Genomic DNA, 21,176 nt, shown 5'->3' on the forward strand with positions numbered 1-21,176 from the left:
GGGGGGAAACTGGAGCACCGGGAGAAAACCTATGCTAAAAGCAATAAAAGACTTTCCAAATAGAGTAAGATTCTAGTCCTGTTGCAGTGTGAAGCTACTAACAATGTACGTTAATGGTCAAAATGGCTCCTTTTCAGGGTTTGAACATAGCACAGTCTAGCACAGCAACAGGCCATATGGCCCACAATGTCCATGCTGAACATGATGCCAAATTAAACTAATCTCCTCTGCCCCAACATGATCCCTATCCCTCCATTCACTGCATAACCATGTGCCTTCTTCTATTAGCAACATAAAACATCTTCTATTCCCCCCTATCATATCTGCTTCAACCACCACCCCTGGCAGTGCGTTCCAGGCACTCACCATTCTGTGTAAAAAACATGCCCTGCACATCTGCTTTAAACTTTGCCTCTCGCACATTAAAGCTGTGCCATCCAGATCTTTGACATTTACACCCTGGGAAAACACTGAATCTGCTGATGAATTATTAGGAAGTTCAGTTAATGTCAGAATGAAACTTTAGTAAAGTTGTTTCTTCATCATTTAAAGAGAAAAACTGTAACTCCTGAAACTGTGCAATAATATGCAAAGATCTTGAGGAAAAAAGATATTTCAGGTTAGAATATTCATCACTTTAATGTAAATCCAACTTTAACGTAAACATGGAAAGTAACATTTCAATGTTTAAAATAATTCATCTGTGCAATGATAAACAAAAGCCTGTGAGTAAATTGCTTGTGAAGTTTTGAACCAGAGTCAATTGTTTAACCATGCTGGTGCCAAAGTACTATTTTATTTTACTATTGGAAATCTCACACTGGAAAGAGTTTAGTGAAAATTTACAAAGATGTTGCTCGGACTTGAGGGCCTGAGTTATAGGGAGAGGTTGAGCAGGCTAGGACTCTATTCCTTGGAGTGCAGGATGGTGAGGGGAGGCGTACAAATCATGAGAGGAATAGATTGGGTAAACGCACAGAATTTCTTGCCCAGAGTTGGGTAATTGAGAACCAGAGGACATTGGTTTTAGGTGAGGGGGGAAAGATTTTATAGGAACCTGAGGGGTACCATTTTCACACAAAGGGTGGTGGGTGCATGGAATGAGCTGCCAGATGAAGTAGTTGAGGCAGGTACTATCAAAACGTTTAAGAAACATTTAGACAGGTACATGGAAAGGATAGGTTTAGAGGGATATGGGACAGACACAGGCAGGTGGGCCTTGTGTGGATGAGACTGGTCGGTGTGGGCAAGTTGGGCCGAAGGGCCTGTTTCCACTGTAATACTCTATTAAAACATGACATTGGATAAACGTTGTGTTTTGTTCGCTGATGTCGTTAATGTTTGTGCCTGGAATTTATTGGTGTCTAGAATCAGAGAGGGCTTTAGCCCACCTCGGTACAACCATCACACACTCTTTGAGGAGGTTGAGGGGAAACTTGATAGAAGAATGTAAAATTGTCCGAGGCATAGATAGGGTAGACAGTCAGAACCTTTCTCCCAGACTTGAAATGTCCAACACAAGATGGTATAAGCTATATGGTGAGAGGAGAAAAGTTTAATGGAGATGCGCAGGGTAAGTTTTTTTACACAGAGACTGTGGGGGGCTGGAATGCACTGCCAGGGGTGGGAGTGGAGGCACATATGCTGGTGGCATTTATGAAGCTTTTGAAAAAGCACATGAAAGGGCAAGGAATAGAGGCATATGGATCATGTAAGGGCAGATGAGATCAGATTAACTTGGCATCGTTCGGCATAGAAAGGCCCATTCCTGCTCTGTAGTGTTCTATGTCCCATGTTCCATGTTCATCACCGTGAGATGTTAACTTTAATTCCCTCGACACTTATTGCTTGGTCTGCTGAGTATTTGTTTCCATCTTTAAATCCTTACCTTCACAGAGAGTGGTGAGTCTGTGGAATTCTCTGCCTCAGAGGGCGGTGGAGGCAGGTTCTCTGGATGCTTTCAAGAGTGAGCTAGATAGGGCTCTTAAAAATAGCGGAGTCAGGGGGTATGGGGAGAAGGCAGGAACGGGGTACTGATTGGGGATGATCAGCCATGATCACATTGAATGGCGGTGCTGGCTCGAAGGGCCGAATGGCCTGCTCCTGCACCTATTGTCTATTGTCTATTGTCTATTGTAAGTCATCAGTCTTCAATCAGTTTGAAGAAGAGTCCCTACCTGAAACATTGCCTGCCCATTACCTCCACAAACAACTGGCTGAGTTATTTCAGCACTTTGTGTTTTGCTCAAAATTCCAACATCTGCAGTCTCTTGGTTCTCTGGAATGGAAATCATTACAGAAGCAATTATGGAATGAAACAGTTCATATAGTTTTAGTGATACAGCATATTGTTTTAGTGAAACAGCCTAGAAACAGGAAACAGGCTGTTCAGGCCACCGTGTCCATGCCGACCAACGATCACATCTACACTAGTTCCATCCTCTACCCTCGGGACAATTTTGGACGGAAACCAATTAGTGTACGAACCTGCACGTCTTTGTAATGTGTGAGGAAACCGCCCAGAGAAAACCCATGCACTCACAGGGAGAACGTGCAAACTCTTCACAGACAGCACATATAGTCAGGACTGATCTCTGGTGCTGTAAGGAAGCAACTCTACCGCTACGCCACTGTGGCACCCGTTAATAACATTAACATTAAATGAAAGAGCCTTAGAGGATAAGAAAATTGCCTTAGCTTTACAGTAAACTACTTCATGCACAGGAATTCCTCACTGAACCAGATGACAGTTCTCTGCCATTATGAACATTTCATTTGAAGAAATTATGCAAAGGCAGGCTCTGCCCAAACCTCATTATCTGAAGGAATTGCAGTCAGCAGATGTGACTCTCTGGCTGGCTGCATTGTATTTCATTATCATTATCCTGCACAAGTTATTTCAGTTGCTTCTAGATTCAGCCTTTCACCTGATAATTCATAAAAAGAACACAAAGTGCTGGAGTAATTCAACGAGTGGCAGCATCTCTGGAGAACATGGATACGTAATGATTTGGGTCGGTATTCTGAAGAAGGATCCCAAGCCAAAACTTCACCTATCCATGTTCTCCAGGATGGCACAGTGGCAGAGTTGCTGCTCTTACAGCGCCAGAGACCCCGGTTCAATGCTGACTACGGGTGCTTTCTGTATGGAGTTTGTATGTTCTCCTTGAGACCATGTGGATTTTCTCCAGGTGGTTTGATTACCTCCAAAGACGTACAGGTTTGTAGATTAATTGGCTTCAGTAAAATTGTAAATTGTCCCTAGTGTGTAGGATAGTGCTGGTGTACGGGGATCACTGGTCAGTGCGGACTCGTTGGGCCAAAGGGCCTGTTTCTGTGCTGTATCACTAAAGTGTAAAATAAATATGGGCCAACTAAAGGCAAATAGGACTAGCTCGGCTAAAAATCCTGGTCAGCATGGACGAGATGATATGGCACTGATCATTTCTTTCAAAACTTGCATCCTCAGTTGCTGGTGCTAAATGGAGCTATAGAGAGTCATAGAGTCATACAGCATGGAAACAGATCCTTCAGACCAATTTGTCCACACTAACCATCATGCCCCACCTACACTACTCCCATCTACCCGTGTCTAGCCCATAACCTTCTCAACCTATCTTGTCCATGTAGCTGTCCAAATGTCTCTTAAACATTATGATAGTGCCTGCCTCAACTACTCCTTCAGCAGCTTGCTCCATATACCTACCACCCTTTGTGTAAAAAAGTTACCTCTCACATTCCTATGAAACCTTTCTGTTCTGTATCTCTAGCTTAAACTAGACTAAACTAAAGTAAACTTTCTGCCCTCACCTTAAACCAATGCGCTGTTATTCTCTATTCCCTTACTCTGGGCAAAGGTGCATTTAACCGATCAATTCTTCTCATGACCTTGTACACCTCTACAAGATCACCCCACATCCTCCTGCACTCCACGGAATAAAGTCCAAGACATAATTCCCCTGAATTTTGGAAGCTGTGAGCAACATGCCTTTATTAATTTACAGCATGCTTTGCATCAAATGACCTGAGATGAATTTCAAGGTAAAGGATCTTTAGGATAATGATTTTGGTTCCAAAATTCCTCATGACTCTCCATCTTTCTTCAGTGAAACATCAGATATTAGAGCCATAGAGTCATACAACATGGAAACAGCCCCTTCAACCCAATTTGCCCATGCCGGCCAAAATGACCTACACTAGCCCAACTTGTACCATCCTATCACCAACTAGAGAGTGATCCTGACTTACCATCTACCTCATTGGAGACCCTTGGACAATCTATAATCGGATTTTACTGGACTTCATCTTGCACTAAACATTATTCCCTTTATCCTGTAACTGTACACTGTGGACAGCTTGATTGTGATCATAGATAGTCTTTCCATTGACTGGATAGTGCGCAACAAAAAAGCTTTTCACTGTACTTCGGTATAAGTGACAATAAACTAAACGAAACTCAACACTTGCCCGCATTTGGCTCATTTCCCTCTAACCCTTCCCTATCTATGTACCTGTCCAAATGGCACAAACCCCAGATATGCATTTGTAAGCAATGGTTTATATGCTGTCTTTAAAGATATTCTATCAGAATGCATTAAGAGTCAGCTTTAAGACACTTTATTGCTGCCTCATGGCTCTGCAATAGTGCTCTTAGTTTTAACCGCTCAAGCCTTGTAATTGAGTTTCAGAATACTAGTGCACTAACGTACAGTGCATTTATCTCAAATTTATCTCATCACTAATTGAAATAAATAAATTAACAACACTACTAAACTGGCAGAGGAAGCAATTTCAGGTGGTTAATTGTTTAGATAGTATCCCATTATAGAATTATCAGCTTCAGTAATACAGTTACATCAGAATTAATGGTGCTTCAACAGCAACTCAGCTATATAATAGAGCAGTAAGGAACTGCAGAGGCTGGAATCTCGCTGTACAGTTTTACTGATAATGTGATAAGTAGTGAGTCAGGGCAGAAGTCTTTAAAAGCTGCAGACCTTTAAATGGTTTGCGATATGATTTAGACATCCCAGCCATTCTCCAGTCTACACGTCAAGGTCTTCTTGCACCGGAATAAGGTTCATCTTGCGACGTGCAATATCGCAATTTCAAGGCCACACTGGTGCAACACAGCTGCCCAATGCTTTGCCCATCTGGTAAGTCTCGATACATCCATTTCTTGTCGTCAGTCAAACACAAAATGCTGGAGCAACTCAGCGGGTCAGGCAGCATCTCTGGAGGACATGGATAGGCAACATTTCGGGTCAGTCCGTTAGAGATGCTGTGTGATCCCCTGAGTTATTCCAGCACTTGGCATTTTGCCTCCAGATCCCAGCATCTGGCAGGACCCTTCTTCAGATTGTCCATTAGATATGCTGCCTGACCCTCTGAGTTCCTCCAGCATTTTGCATTTTACTCAAGATTCCAGCATCTGCAGTTCCCTGTATCTTGTGTCAGTTTACTAATTAGAAGAAGATCTCTAACATGGTTCAACTCCGGGTCAGATCCACGGATGTGTCTGATGTGCATACAACAAACTACAGTTGCTGGTTTACAAAAAAGATACAAAGTACTGGAGTAAAACAGAGCAGGTAAGCTAGCTTCTCCATGGAACATGGATAGGCAATGTTTTGGGTCGGGACTCTTCTTCAGACTGATTGTTGTGGGGGAGGTGCGGGAAGTAGAAAGCTGGAAGAGAGGAGGGGTAGGACAAAGTACTGCAGGTAATAGCTGGACACAGGTGAGGGAGGTTGTTAATAGGCAGATGGTGGACAATGGCCAGAGATGGAAAGACAGAAGATGAGATGAACGGATCGATGAACTGCGAATTGCGCAGGGGAGAGTGGAGGAGGAAGGGGGGGGGGGGGCTGGGTGGTTTGGTGGAAAAAGGAAGCGGGGGGAGGTGAAAACATATTAAGAGTCCAGGTGAGGCACAGTGGGGGGAGTGGAGGAGTTTGGGGGAAGATGGGAGAGTGTTGGGGAGCGATAGGCACAAGTCCAGGGGGGGGGGGGGGGGGGGAAAGAGAGGGGAGGGGGTTTGGGTGAAGAAAGGAGCGGGGGAGAGCTTTGTAGGTACCTAAAATTGGAGAATTCAATGATCTTACCATTGGGGTTGTAAGCTACCCAAACAGAATATGAAGTGTTGTTCCTCTATTTTGCACATGACTACGGATCTGTCGGCTGTTCCAAGCACGGCAGGATTCTGCTTGCCCAGAATTTGTTTTGTATCCTTTCAATGTGTCTTTCTTCCCAGCTCAGCTTAGTTTAGTTTAGTTTATTATTGTCACGTGTACCGAGGTACAGTGAAAAGCTTTTTGTTGCTTGCTCTCCAGTCAGCGAAGACTACACATGATTGCAATCAGGCTGTCCACAGAGTACAGATAGAGGGTGAAGGTTATAATGTTTAGTGCGACAGAAAGTTCAGTAAAGTTTCATTAAATACGGTTTAAAGGTCTCCAACGAGGTTTACTTCAGATTAGTTTAGTTTATTGTCACGTGTACCGAAGTACGGTGAAAAGCTTTTGTTGTGTGCTAAAGGTAGATGGGAGATCAGGACAGCTCTCTGGTTGTGTTCATCCTGGCTAAATTGGAGCAGCTAGGACTTCAAAATGGGGTTAAGTTTCAGGGTTGCTGGGAGATTTGGTGAAATTGGAATTACTCTCTGCAGAGCTGGGACAAGCTGCGAAGAGATGCCAGAGTGTCTGGAGCTTAGATACAATTTGCAAGCAAATAATGGGAAGCTCTGCAAACCCTGTCGATCTGGTGCAAAATGCATAGAATGGATTGGATGGCTGCAAACTGGACAAACACCTTGTAAATAGTTGTAAATAATGTTGCAGAGTTTGACTTTGCCAAGTGTTGATTGGATGAGGTGTTGAGCCTTGTCTGGATTTTCTGTAAATCAGGGTAAATGTTTCAAAGTTGGCTTCCACTTGAAGTCCGTTGTGAATACAATGTATTAAACTGTTGTATCATTGGGTTAGGGAAATGCCTGTTATGTATGGGGTTAATCGATATCTGTAATTGGGTTATTGAGAGACCACCCCCCCCTGTGGTTCGGCCCCTCGAAGTCCCGGGACATATAAAAGTCCACGATCACGCGACTCAGCGTCGATCTTCTGGAAGAGCGCTCAGGACTGCGTGAACTTCTGGAGTGTCTGTCTGAGCGAGGCCTAGAGGTCTTGAACAGGCAGACGCGAGGATTGAACCCGCGGTGGGATAGGTACAGTGTGTGATCTGTGACGCGCTTTTGGTAAAATAAAATGTAGTTGTTTCAAGTGATTCAATGTTTTTACTGAAACTAGACTGGGGAGAAGCTTAGAAACAAGCAATTATCAGTTGTGATTTGTGAAGCTAGAGGAAGACCAAGATTATATTCTTCAATGTATGATGGAGGCTTCGGTGCTGATGGGCACTTCTCCCCCACTTAAATGTCTTGGTCTTTCTGATGCACCATTTGAATGTGGCATTCTCGTAAAGCAGATTAGATTAGTTTATCTGTAGGATCTCGGCATGTGACCTTTTCCTGTTCCTCCTCTTCTCCAGCTTACTCCCTCAGTCCGAAGAGGAGTCCCAACCCGAATCGTCACCTATCCATGTTCTATCCATGCTGCCTGACCCGTTGAGTTACTCCCACACATTGCGTTTTTTTTTGGAAACCAGCAACTGTAGTTCCTTGATTCTCCTCATGCCAACTGCTCTATGGATAAATAATGCCTCTCAATTACAGTGCAAACCCCCAGACCCGTTCCAACATTAACAAAACACTTCCTTTTCTGTGAAATGTCTCCACAGCCCTAAACAGATTGAAGTTATCATGGAGTCATACGTGGAAACAGGCCCTTTGGCCCAAATTGCCCATGCCAACCAAGATGCCTCATCAACACTAATCTCATTTGCCCGCATTTGGCCCACATCCCACTAAACCTTTCCGATCCATGTCCCTGTTCAAATGTCCTCTAAATGTTATTATAGTACCTGCATCTAATACCTCCTCTGGCAGTTTGTTCCATATACTCATTGCTCTTTGTGTAAATATAGTTGCCCCTCAGGTTTGTTTTAAATCTTTCCCCCTCTCATCTTAAACCTATGTCCTCTGGTTCTTGATCCACCTATTCAGGGTGAGTATAGTATATTGAGTTGAGTATAGTTTATTGTGACGTACCAAGGTACAGTGAAAAGCTTTTGTTGCGTACTGGTCAGCGGAAAGACAATACATGATCACAATCGAACCATCCATGGTGTACAGATACACGATAAAGGGAATAAAGTGAATACTGTTCAGTGCAAGATAAAGTCATAAAGTCTGATCAAAGAGAGTGTAAGGGTTGCCAATGACACAGATAGTAGTTCAGGACTGCTCTCTAGTTGTTGGTAGGATGGTCAATTTTCTGATAACAGCTGGACGCTGTGATATGGGTGGCATATATGACAACATGCTGTAAGTTTTGGCAAGTGGGTAGGAGAAATTTGTTAGTTCCAAAAGTGGCAGTCAAGCTTGATTTTACTTCGGAGTCACGTGAGTGACTACGTGAAGAACCCCGCCACGACGCATGCGTGTCATATCGCTTCACGCTTGCGAAACGACAGGCGGGATGGAGTGTCCCCCGCAGCGGTAAGTTTGAAACCGCGACCTGCAGGTAAGTGATTTACTCTGCGGTAGTTTTTGTCCCCGCGCTGTTTTTACACAGGGGGGGAAGCTGGACAAAATAGTGTCCACAAGTGCTGCGAGTAAAGCTGGCTGGGGAGGACCGCGAAGTTGCGGGAGCCAGCAGCAGCTGAAGGCACAAGCCCCGTAAGGGATCAGCTGTGCCGACTTTTGGTCCCGCGCCGGCCAGAACACCACGGCCGGGCGGGAGACTATTCAAATGGGGCCGTCGACTTTTTGGACAAGTCGAAAACGGCAGGAGACGGGGTGGAACGACGTTCCCCCGTAGCGACAATTTTAACCTGGACCTGCAGGTAAGAGCTGCGGTCTTTTTGTGTTTTTACCATGCTAATTACAGGTGGAGAAACCAACGGGCTGCGACAAAGCTGGTGGGCTAGATGGGATCAGCTGTGCCCGATGTCGCCTCTGCACCGGCCAGATCCACTCCACGGCAGTAAGGACAAAGCTGGTGAGGGAGGACCGCGGAGCAGCGGGCAGCCAGCAGCAGCCAGCGGCACTCGGATCACCGATAGTGGGATCAGCTGTGCCCGATGTCGCCTCCGCACTGGCCAGATCCACGCAGCCGGGCGGAAAGGCTAGACACAAAAACAAACAAGGTCGTGGACTCAGAGGAGTCCGACTTTGAACAACCGCGGGCGGCCAGCGACCGAGAGCGCTGGAGCCGGATGGAGCGGTGTGTGGAGCATTTGCTCCAATGTGACAGACTCCGGGAGATGGAGTCGGGTCACTGTGGGCCCTATGATAAACCCACAGCAGTACCTCTTCAAGGGCTGCACAGTGCTTCTACCTCATCAGAGGGGAGCACTGCGGGTCAGTTCTGGGCTGACCTGGAAGAGGGGTCCGCAGAAGGAAAGACAAGTGTGCAAGGGGTGCAGGAACAAGAGAACCTACTGGACTAATAAAATGGACTCCAACAAACACTACAGCCAAAGACAGCACCCCTACGCACCCACCAGCAGAACTGGTGAAAGCTCGAAGGCCCAGTATTCAAAACATGAGTCTTTTTAGGCCATGGCCCAGGCCGGCCTTCTTGGAAGAAGCGGTGACCTCCAATGCCAACCAAACCGAAAATCCAGACACCAGCGCAACAACAGCAGCGAAGAACCTACAAAAAGAAGTAAACCTGCCACTGGTAACTATGGAGGTAGGTGGGTCTGGTTCCCTACAAAATACAGGGAGCATGGAGGTTGGGGGGGAGACTACACTCTTTTCTGAATGCATGGAGCATGTTAACAACCGATACTTACATCTTAAGCAGTATCCAGGGATATACAATAGAGTTTATACACAAGTACAGCCCTCCAGTTCAACATATACCGAACCGAATGTTCGTGCCTTCTGATAAAGGAAAATCAAAAGCGCAAGCTGAACTGGAGCGGCTTTACATAAAAGGTGTAATTGAGAAAACTCAACACGAACCATTAGAATTCGTGTCCAATATATTTATCAAAAACAAAAAAGATGATGGTTATCGCATCATCATAGATCTGACAAAATGGATACCTTTGTTACTGCTAAACAATTAATTTCCAAAGGTTACTTCATGGCCAGCATCGATTTAAAAGATGCTTACTATTCAGGGCCTATATGAGGTGACCACAGATGGTACTTAAAATTCAACTGGATGGGCAACTCTGGCAGTATAAAGCACTGCCAAATGGGTCATCAGCCCCAGGCTGTTCACACAAATTTTGAAACCAGCCCTAGCGTTTCTACGGAAACGTAAACACATGGTCATGGCATATTTAGATGACATACTCATTGTGGGCAAAACTTTGGAATTGGCCAAACAAACTGTAACAGCCACAAAACAGTTATTTGAAAAACTGGGATTTATTATCCATCCAGTTAAATCTAAACGAACGCCTTCCACTACTATGGACTATTTGGGGGTTTCACCATTGACTAAGTTCACATGTCGGTGACTCTGCCTAAGGGAAAGGCTAGAGATTTAATAGAGGCTTGCATAACCTCATTGACATCAGCAAACCATCCATCAGATTGGTAGCAAAAATAATTGGCAAATGGTGGCTGCCTTTCCAGCCACACAATTTAGACCTCTACATTACCAAAACTTACAGAGAGCAAAAATACAAGCACTCTAAATTAATGCAGGCCACTTTGACAGACCTATGAAACTACCAATCAAGCTAAAATGGAATAAAATGGTGGATAGATAACATCTGGCTTTGTTCCAATCCAATCATTATCAGTAACCCTCCCATGGTACTACAAACTGATGCCAGTGCACTTGGGTGGGGAGCCACCAATACCATCACCAGCTGTGGAGGTAGATGGACTGCTCAGGAGGCATCATTATTACTCGCACTGGGCATAAACTACCTGGAAATGTTGGGTGCATTCCATGGCCTAAAGTCATATTGTACTGGATCATATCACCAGCATGTTAGACTACAGATAGACAATACCACCATGGTAGCATACATTAACCACATGGGTGGAAACAAATCGACATCATGTGACAATCTGGCTAATACAATTTGGCAATGGTGTATCCAGAGAGATATTTGGATATCAGCCACTTACCTACTAGGAAGACTAAATTTAGTGGCAGACACCAGGTCACGCAAATTTAATGAAAACACCGAATGGATGGTGAATAAAAAAGTATTTGCTGATATTACAGCAAAATATGGAACACCAGATATCGATCTATTCGCATCCAGACTTAACCACCAGTTATCAAATTATGTTTCATGGGAACCAGACCCTGGGGCAGCGGCGACAGATGCATTTTCGCTGCATTGGGGGGGGGGGGGGGGAATTGTTTATTTACGCATTCCCTCCTTCCTGCCTCATCAGTCGGGTATTAAGGAAAATACAACAAGACTCTGCGTCTGGTATTGGTAGTACCCGATTGGCCTACTCAACCATGGTTCCCAGTGGTATTAAACATGGTATTAGAACCATGTATCACCATCCCACATAGACCAGATTTATTGCTACAACCCGTAACAAGGGATAGCCACCCATGCCATAAACATTTGAACTTATTAATTTGTAGAGTTTTAAAAACACCTCTACTACAACTGGGACTGACGGACCGAACAGTGAACATGATCTCGGCGGCCCAAAGACAGTCAACCATAAAACAGTATCTGGTCTATATCAGGAAGTGGGCGATGCACTGCCATAAAAACAACATCACCTACAGAGACATGAACATCCCGTCTGTTCTGGAATATCTGGCAGGCCTCCACTATGATGAGGGGCTCAGTTACAGTGCCATCAACTGCGCCAGAAGTGCCCTATCGACTTACCTATGGCAGGGGACAGCGCGTTACTCTGTTGGGACTCACCCACTGGTAACAAAACTTATGAGGGGAATTTTTAATACTAATCCCCCAAGAACCAGGTACTCCCAAATATGGGATGTAAGTATTATCCTGAAGATGCTCAGGAATTGGTCTCCAGCAACAGCTCTGTCCCTACACAGACTGACATTAAAAACAGTCATGCTAATGGCATTGGCCACAATACAATACAATACAATACAATGCAATACAATACAATACAATACAATTTATTGTCATTTGAGCCTCAGTGAGGCTCAAACGAAATTCTGTTTCCACAGCCATACAAACAAAGACAATTCCTAGACATACACACAATTTAGTTCACACAAACATCCATCACAGTGGACCCACTGTGATGGAAGGCAAAGTCTTTTCTCTCCCCTGTTCTCCATGTCTCTCCCGATGTCGAAGCCCCAGGCGGGCGATGATAAGTCCCACGGCCATTTTAGGCCGTGCCGGGCGATTTACGGCCCCGCTCCCGGTCTAGAAGTCTCGAAGTTGGAGCCCCCGGCGGGTGCTGGAATGTCCCACGGCCATGAAGCCGTGCCGGGCGATGTATGACCCCGCTCCAGGTCGCTCCAACCCCGCGACACGGGCTGGAGAAGTCGCGATGCGGGAGCTCCGGGAAGCGGTCTCTCCCCCCGGACCCGTGAGTTCCCGATGTCCCTGTCCACCGGATCTGCGGCTGCATTGCTGGAGCCTCCGAGCCCCAGGAGTTGAGTCGCAGCAGCGAGTCACCACCGCTCCCCGCGCTCCGAGGCAGGCCAGCCCCACGATGGTGAGTAGTCCGCAGCTCCGCAGTCTCCCGAGCCCCCGGGTCGTTCAGGTTGGAGGCCGCTCCACGGTGCTAGGCCCCAACGACAACGGAGACCCGACAGGGAAAAGGTCGGGTCTCCCAGACAGGGAAGAGATTTTAAACAGTTTCCCCCTGCCCCGCCCCCCACATATACACATTTAAAACCAGTATTAAAAAACACCAAACACTACATTTAACTAGACTAAAAATTAAAAAAAGACAGACAGGCTGTAGGGGCCGCTGCAACGGGTGAGTCGCGCCGTCAACCAACACGGCACAGAGGGTACAGTCACTGCATAAACTAAGACTGGACAACATGACTTCCTCAACAGAAAATATTAGGTTTCATATCTATGAGTTAGTAAGCGGAACAGACAGGGATCAGCAGGCCTCAATATACAATTTAGGTCATACCCAAACAGATGACCGTCTGTGTATAGTAAGACATCTGTCGTTATACATGGAGAAAACGAAAATCCTAAGAGGCAATGAGAAGGCACTTTTTGGTCAGCCACTAGCAACCACACAAAAGAGTGACGGTCCAGACCATCTCAAGATGGCTGAAACAGGTGCTAACACAGGCTGGGGTGGATACTAATATTTTTAAATCTCATTCCACCAGGGCTGCAGCTACATCGGCAGCGATACAGTTGGATGTACCAATGGACCAAATCCTCAAGGCAGCAGGATGGTCTGGGGGAAAAAACATTCCAATTATTTTACAATAAACCAGTAATGAAACCTGGAACGTTTGCAGAAACAAATTTAAGTTCTGTAAATTAATTTAAACCCATAAAAAGGGGTTATAAATTTGTGTTAATAAATTTTATGATTTCAATGTCGAATTCATGTCCAAATTATGTTAACACAATTCCTCCTACAGTCATCAAGGCAGACGTGTTGCATGGACTCGTTTCCACGGCATGAAATCACAGAGCTTTAAAATCTTCACTTAGTCACTAACGTGGCTCCGAAGTAAAATAGTAAGATTAAACGAGAACTTACCAGTTTGAAGTTTGATCTGTATTTTATGAGGAGTTACGATGAGGGATTACGTGCCCTCCGCTCCCACCCTTGATCATATACTTAACTGGTATCTCTTCTCTAATCTTACTATGTTTAGTCATTACAGTTATCTGTGATTTCACACCGCTGCTTTGAAGAATGACACGCATGCGTCGTGGCGGGGTTCTTCACGTAATCCCTCATCGTAACTCCTCATAAAATACAGATCAAACTTCAAACTGGTAAGTTCTCGTTTAATCTTACTATTCTTCAGTAAACAGTATGGGAATTTAGTTAGAATCTTTCACACCAAACAGCAAAACAGCCAAGGTTGTCTTAAGACTCTGATTACTTTCCATGTCACATACAAGTAACTTATGAAATACTTCCCATGTGTGTGTCAATGTAGCTGATAGATTGCATTTGCTTCTTGCTGGCATCAGCTTTATTCAGAAATCTGTTGCCAGAACATGCCTGAAATCTGATTAACTTTCTTCTGTGTCAAAATGTTCACATCAAGGGAAATGGGCTGATGGTTTAATAAAATGTCCGCCTTTGTGCTTGTCAACAATCATTTTATCCTCAGTAAATCACAACACTTGGAAATGTAGGCACAAGGAACTTTAGCCTCTTATAATTCAATATCATTCTATGTGGTCTCCCAGGAATCTCCAGCATTCCAGAGAAAACAATCCCGGATAGACACAAAATGCTGGAACAACCAAGCTAGAGGTAGGAATGTCAAGTCAAGTTTATTCGTCACATACACATACGAGATGTGCAGAGAAATGAAAAGTGGCAATGCTCGCGGACTTTGTGCAAAAAGACAAACAAACAAACAACCAAACAAACTACAAACAGAATGGAACAGAATCACATATTATTTTACATATTAAATATTGTGGGCGGAAGGAAAAAGGGGAAAAAACAGCAATTTTAAAAAAAGCAGTAGAGTGGTACAGTAAAAGTTAGTCCCTGGTGAGATAGGAGTTTACAGTCCTAATGGTCTCTGGGAAGAAATTCCTTCTCAACCTCTCCGTTCTCACAGCATGGCAACGGAGGCGTTTGCCTGAACGTAGCAGCTGGAACAGTCCGTTGCAGGGGTGGAAGGGGTCTCCCATGATCTTATTGGCTCTGGAGTTGCACCTCCTGATGTATAGTTCCTGCAGAGGGGCGAGTGAAGTTCCCATAGTGCGTTCGGCCGAACGCACTACTCTAGTATGTAGGAATATAGGTGGAAGGCGATGGTGGAAGGGCAAAGGGTGAAGTGGGGACACAAGGAAGAACACTGAGTTAGAGAAGGTGGACAGCCAAGGATTGTTTCTCTGTAGAAAGGAACTGCAGATGCTGGTTTACACCGAAGGTAGTCACAAAGTGCTGGAGTAACTCAATGGGTCAGGGAACATCGCTGGAGAAAAAGGATGGGTGCCATTTCTGGTCGGGACCCTTCTTCAGACTGAAAGTAGAGGGGAGGGAACTGGAGGTAAGAAAAGGCCACAACAAAGCAGGACTGGCAACAGATGACCAAGGAAGGAGAGAGGGAAGGTACACAAAATTGCTGGAGGAACTCAGCGGGTGCAGCAGCATCTATGGAGCGAAGGAAATAAGGAGAGAGGGAATGCAGGGTTTATTTGAAATTAGAGAAATCATTGTTCATACAGCTGGGGTGTAGGCTGCCCAGGAGTAGTTTCTATTTGGACCCATGGGTATTTATCGACTGGGAAGATATTCTGAAGCTCTTTCGCTGGTTGGAAATGTCAAAGACCTACGGGCATAGCTTTAGATTGAGAGGGGCAAAGTTTTAAGGATATGTGCAGGTCAGGTTTTTCTACACAGAGAGTCTTGGGTGCCTTGAGCCCGCTACCAGGGGCGGCGGTGGTGGAGGCAGATACGATAATGGTGTTTAAGAGCCTTAAGATTGGCACATGGGTTTGCAAGGAATGGATGGATATAGATCATGTCAAGGCAGATGAGATTAGTTTATCTTGGCATCATGTTCAACACAAGTCTGTGGGCCGAAGGGCGTGTTCCTATGCTATACTTTTCTATGTTCTATGGGAACAGTGCCTCCAAATTCCCTAAAGAGACATTAAGTGTTTAGTTTTTTGCTACTTGTACCAAGGTACTGTACACTTCGCAAAAAAAACAAACGCTTTTGTTGTGTGCTAAGCAGTCAGCGGAAAGACTATACATGATTACAAACAAGCCTTACACAGTGTATAGATACAGGATAAAGGGAATAATGTTTAGTACAAGATAAAGCCCAGTAGAGTCCGATAAAAGTTAGTCCGAGGGTCACCAATGAGGTAGATAGTAGTTCAGGACTGCTCTCGTTGTTGATAGGACGGGTCAGTTGCCTAGGAAGAAGCTGTTCCTGAAACTGGAAGTGTGCATTTTCACACTTCTGTACATAGAACATAGCACACTATTGTACAGAAACAGGCCCTCTGTTTCACATTGTTTGTGCCAAATATGCCAGGCTTAACAAATCTCACCTGCCTTCACATGATCAACATCTCTCCATTCCCTATATTTATGTACTCATCTAAAAGCTGCTTAAATGTCACTGTCTATCCATCACCACCACCAGCCTTGGCAGTGCGTTCCAGGCACCCACCACTTTCTATGTAAAAACCTACCCCATACATCTCCTTTAAACGATGTCCTCTCACCTTTAAGATATTCCCTCTAGTCCTTAACATTGCCACTCTGGGAGGAAGGTTCTGACTGTCTACCATATTTATGCCTCTCATGTTATATATTTATATAAGGTATCCCCTCGATCTCCAACGTTCCAGAGAAAATAATCCAAGTCTATGATTCATTTCTGATTAAATGTGATATGATAACTAATGTCACATTGAGTCATAGAGTCATACAGCGTGGAAACAAGCCCTTGAGTCCACCTAGCCCACCCCAACCAACATGTCCCATCGACACTAGTCCCACCTGCCTGCCTTTGGGCCATATCCCTCCAAACCCGTTCCATCCATGTACCTGTCTAATTGGTTCTTAAAACGTTGCAATAATCCCAGCCTCAACTACCTCCTGTCAACTCATTCCATACACCCAGCACCCTTTGTGGAAAAAATTACCCCTCAGATTCCTATTAAGTCTTTCCACCTTCACCTTAAACCTATGTCCTCTGGTTCACGATTCTCTCTCCAGCAATGGCTACATCAACAGCTCAGTGCAAAAGGGAGGCTTGTCTGGAGTGATGGGGTGTCTAGAGCACACGGGAGTGGTGACCCAGCTCATCAGAGAAGCCAGGGAGAACAAGGAAAACCTGAGAGTGCTCTGGCTTGACCTGGCCAACGCCTACGGCTCCATCCCGCACAAGCTGATCCAGACAGTCATGGCCAAGCATCATGTGCTGGGCCAAGTGGCAGATCTCATCCTGGACTATTACAACCAGTTCAGTATGAGAGTCTCATCAAGGTCAGTAACATCAGAGTGGCACAGACTAGAGGTTGGGATCATCACAGGCTGTACCATCTCTGTGATCCAGTTGCCTTGGCGATGAACATGATCATCAAGTCTCCCTCACAACATGGACCCGTTACAATTCACATACCGTCAGAACAGATCCCCGGACGATGCAGTCTCCCAGGTTTTGCACACCGCTCTCTCTCATCTTGACAGGGAGAAGGGGGGCTACATGAGGATGCTGTTCATAGACTACAGTTCAGCCTTCAACACGATAGTCCCCACCCGACTGGCCGAGAAGCTACTGGAATTAGGGCTCAACACCCCCCTGTGTGCCTGGGCCCTGGACTTTCTCACCGCCAGGCCCCAGGTAGTCAAGATGGGAGGGAATACATCGAAGTCCCTCACCCTGAGCACAGGATCCCCCCAGGGTTGTGTCCTCAGCCCCCTATTGTACTCCCTGTACACACATGACTGTGGCTAGGTTCAGCTCCAACTCGATAATCAAGTTTGCTGATGACACTGTGGTGGTGGGCCTGATCTCAGACAACGATTAGAAGGCCTAAGGGGAGGAGGTGGCTGATCTGGCACTCTGGTGCCAGGATAACAGCCTCCTCTTGAACATCAAAAAAACGAAGGAGCTGATCGTGGACTTTAGGAGGGCACATCATCCGAGGACGTACACTCCGTTGAGGATAAATACAATATACAATACAATACAATACAATTTTATTTGTCATTTGAACCTCTATGAGAAATGTTGTTTCTGCAGTCATACACACAAGAAAAAGACCCAAGACACACCACAATTTACACAGACATCCATCACAGCGCATCTCCTCCTCGCTGTGATGGAAGGCAAAAACTTATTGGGGAATGGGGATACTGTGGATAGGGTGAGCTGCTTTAAATACCTGGGAGTCCACATCTCTGAGGATATGACATGGACATCACACACCGCAGCACTCGTGAGTAAGGCAAGGCAGCGCCTTTACCACCTCAGGCAATTGAGGAAATTCAGAGTGTCTCCGAGGATCCTCCAGTGCTTCTACTCAGCGGCTGTGGAAAGCATCTTGTCTGGAAATATTACAATCTAGTTTGGGAATTGCTCTGCCCAGGACAAGAAGGCTCTGCAGAGAGTAGTGCGTTCGGCCGAACGCACTATGGGAACTTCACTCGCCCCTCTGCAGGAACTATACATCAGGAGGTGCAACTCCAGAGCCAATAAGATAATAGGAGACCCCTTCCACCCCTGCAACGGACTGTTCCAGCTGCTACGGTCAGGCAAACGCCTCCGTTGCCATGCTGTGAGAACGGAGAGATTGAGAAGGAGTTTCTACCCAGAGGCCATTAGGACTGTAAACTCCTATCTCACCAGGGACTAACTTTACTGTACCACTCTACTGCTTTTTTTTAAATTGCTGTTTTTTTTCCTTTTTTCCTTCCACCCACAATATTTAATATGTAAAATATGTGATTCTGTTCCATTATGTTTGTAGGTTGGTTGGTTGGTTGTTTGTTTGTTTGTCTTTTAGCACAAAGTCCACGAGCATTGCCACTTTTCATTTCACTGCACATCTCGTATGTGTATGTGACGAATAAACTTGTCTTGACTTGCCTTGACATCCTGGGCTGCTGCCCAAAGGCTCTTGGGCAGGGCCGGTACACCTGGCGTCACGACCAATTTCTTAAACCCATTGCAGAAGCCATCAGCATGGGAATCAGCAGCTGCAGACGAGCACGCCCCACCACCCAGATGATCACCTTCGTGAAGGCCGGAGTGCAGCTGCCAAGAACCACAGCAGCCAGGAATCCATCAGGAATCCTGGCGACTGCGCAGGACTGGCAGCTTTCCGTAGACCTGGTGAAACAGCTGAAGTTCCCACAGCACATTGCCACGACCACCCTGAGGCCAGACATCCTCCTGGTCTCAGAGGCGACCAAAAACATTGTCTTGTTGGAACTGACAGTGCCGTGGGAGGACCGTCTGGAGGAAGCCCACGAGAGGAAGATGACCAAGTAAGAGCTGGTCATAGACTGCCGTAAGCAGGGCTGGAAGGCAAGGTGTATGCCCATTGAGGTTGGCTGCAGAGGTTTTGCAGGGCAATCGCTCTACAAAGCCTTGAGTGTGCTGGGCATCAACGGAGTGGTGAAGAGAAAGGCCATCAAGAACACCACAGAGGCAGCGGAGAAGGCCTCAAGATGGCTCTGGATCAGGAGAGAAGGTCCATGGGGAGGAGCGAATGCCACCTGAACACAAATCGTGGTCTGATCAACCACGGCTGGGTCGCCTGGGTGAGGGTGTCTGATGTTGAAAGACCCGAAACACCCAATGACCCCAGGTTACATCACTGATAATGTGTTCAGGAGCATCTATAGATGTATTTGTATCATGGTTCTTGATTCTTGAGTGGAAATATTGGCTTGGCTAACTAACTGCAGAAAGACAAAATGCCAGTTATAATTCATGTAAGCTGTCATAATTTGTGATGGGTACTACAATCTATAATTGGATCTAATTCCTCAGATCATTGTTAGCATGGAGTTTCACATCAGTTGACTTTAGGCATCTTTTCTCAATGCTTGGCTCACGTATTAATTCCTTTTCGCTGTAATAAGGCGGGGCAGCAGTCATCGCAAAAGCAAATAGTTGTTTATTCAAGACACAGTATGTGGGAATTATACTGCTGGAATGTAGGAAACCTGTTATTGTAAACGTGGAATATGTTTGCTACAACAGCAAACAATGGTGACGGTTGGAGTCGTTTAAACCGGAGACGTAATTAGACTAGAATTACAAATGTTCTGTGCTTTGTGAATGTTGAATCTCCAAGAAAAAGGAATTAGTGGTGGCGTATCTTTACAAGATCTCAGCATTCAGCACTAACTCTTTCCATCACGAAGATTCGGACATTCAGTCACAAGTAATATATTGTAAAACAAAACAGTTGCTCGCTTTCTTGGAAGAAACAAAAATGCTTCATGGATCATTGCGCAGCAAACTCTGTGAGGAAGAATTCAGTACTGGATGTTTTTCTGAATGAGCCATATCAGGTAAGCAACAAAAGCAAAGAGTTTACTTTGATTTGGAGACAGTGTCAGATATGTTGAAATGAATATTGAGTATAGAATTTGGGAGGTCATCTTGGAGTGCAGGTGCATAGTTTCTTGAAAGTGGTGTCACAGGTGGATAGGGTGCTCAAGGAGGCTTTCTGGCATTCATCAGTCAGTGTTGCTTATAGAAGTTGGAGGGTGACACCACATTTAGAGTATTGTGATCAGTTTTGGTCACCATGATATAGGAAAGATGTTGTCAAGCTTGAAAGGGTTCCGTGAAAATTTACCAGGATTTTGCCAGGACTCGAGGGCCTGAGCTACAGGGAGAGGCTGAGCAGGCTAGGTCTCTATTCCTTGGAGCACAGGATGATGAGGAAAGAGTACAAAATAATGGTGCATAGATCGGGTAAACACACAGTCATTTGCCCAGAGTAGGAGAATCAAGAACCAGAGAACATAAGTTTAAGGTGAAGGGGGAAAGATTTAATGGGAATCTGGTGGGTGGGTGATGGATGTATGGAACAAGCTGCTGAAAGAGGTAGTTGAGCCAGGTACTATCGTAACATTTAAGAAACATTTAGGCTGGTGCATGGATAGGGTAGTTTTAGAGAAATATGGGCTAAATGCAGGCATGTGGGACTAGTGTTGATAGGACATGTTGGTGCAGGCTGGAGCAGGTTGGTCCGAAGGGACTGATAAATTAGTAGATGACTTACTGTATGAAATAGGAAAAATACTGGAATATATTTCACTCCATTAACTATTGAGGAACTATTGAGGACACACACTTGCAAACCATAATTTCACGAGTGAAATGTATTATTAGATTGCGAATAACAAGCCAAGAAAAAGCTTAATGGAAAGGCACATTTGTAATGGAAAAATACTTCAGGGGAGCTACAAAGAC

At 45.3% G+C, this 21,176-nt stretch overlaps 1 protein-coding gene across 1 annotated transcript in view; it reads left to right on the plus strand.

Moving 5' to 3' along the window:
• The window catches only part of chrm3 (cholinergic receptor muscarinic 3), a 199,681-nt gene that overhangs the window by 126,889 nt on the left and 51,616 nt on the right, over window positions 1–21,176 (plus strand). The window lies entirely within an intron of this gene.

Source organism: Amblyraja radiata, chromosome 8 (genome assembly GCF_010909765.2).
Source record: "Amblyraja radiata isolate CabotCenter1 chromosome 8, sAmbRad1.1.pri, whole genome shotgun sequence".
Classification (NCBI taxonomy): Eukaryota; Metazoa; Chordata; class Chondrichthyes; order Rajiformes; family Rajidae; genus Amblyraja; species Amblyraja radiata.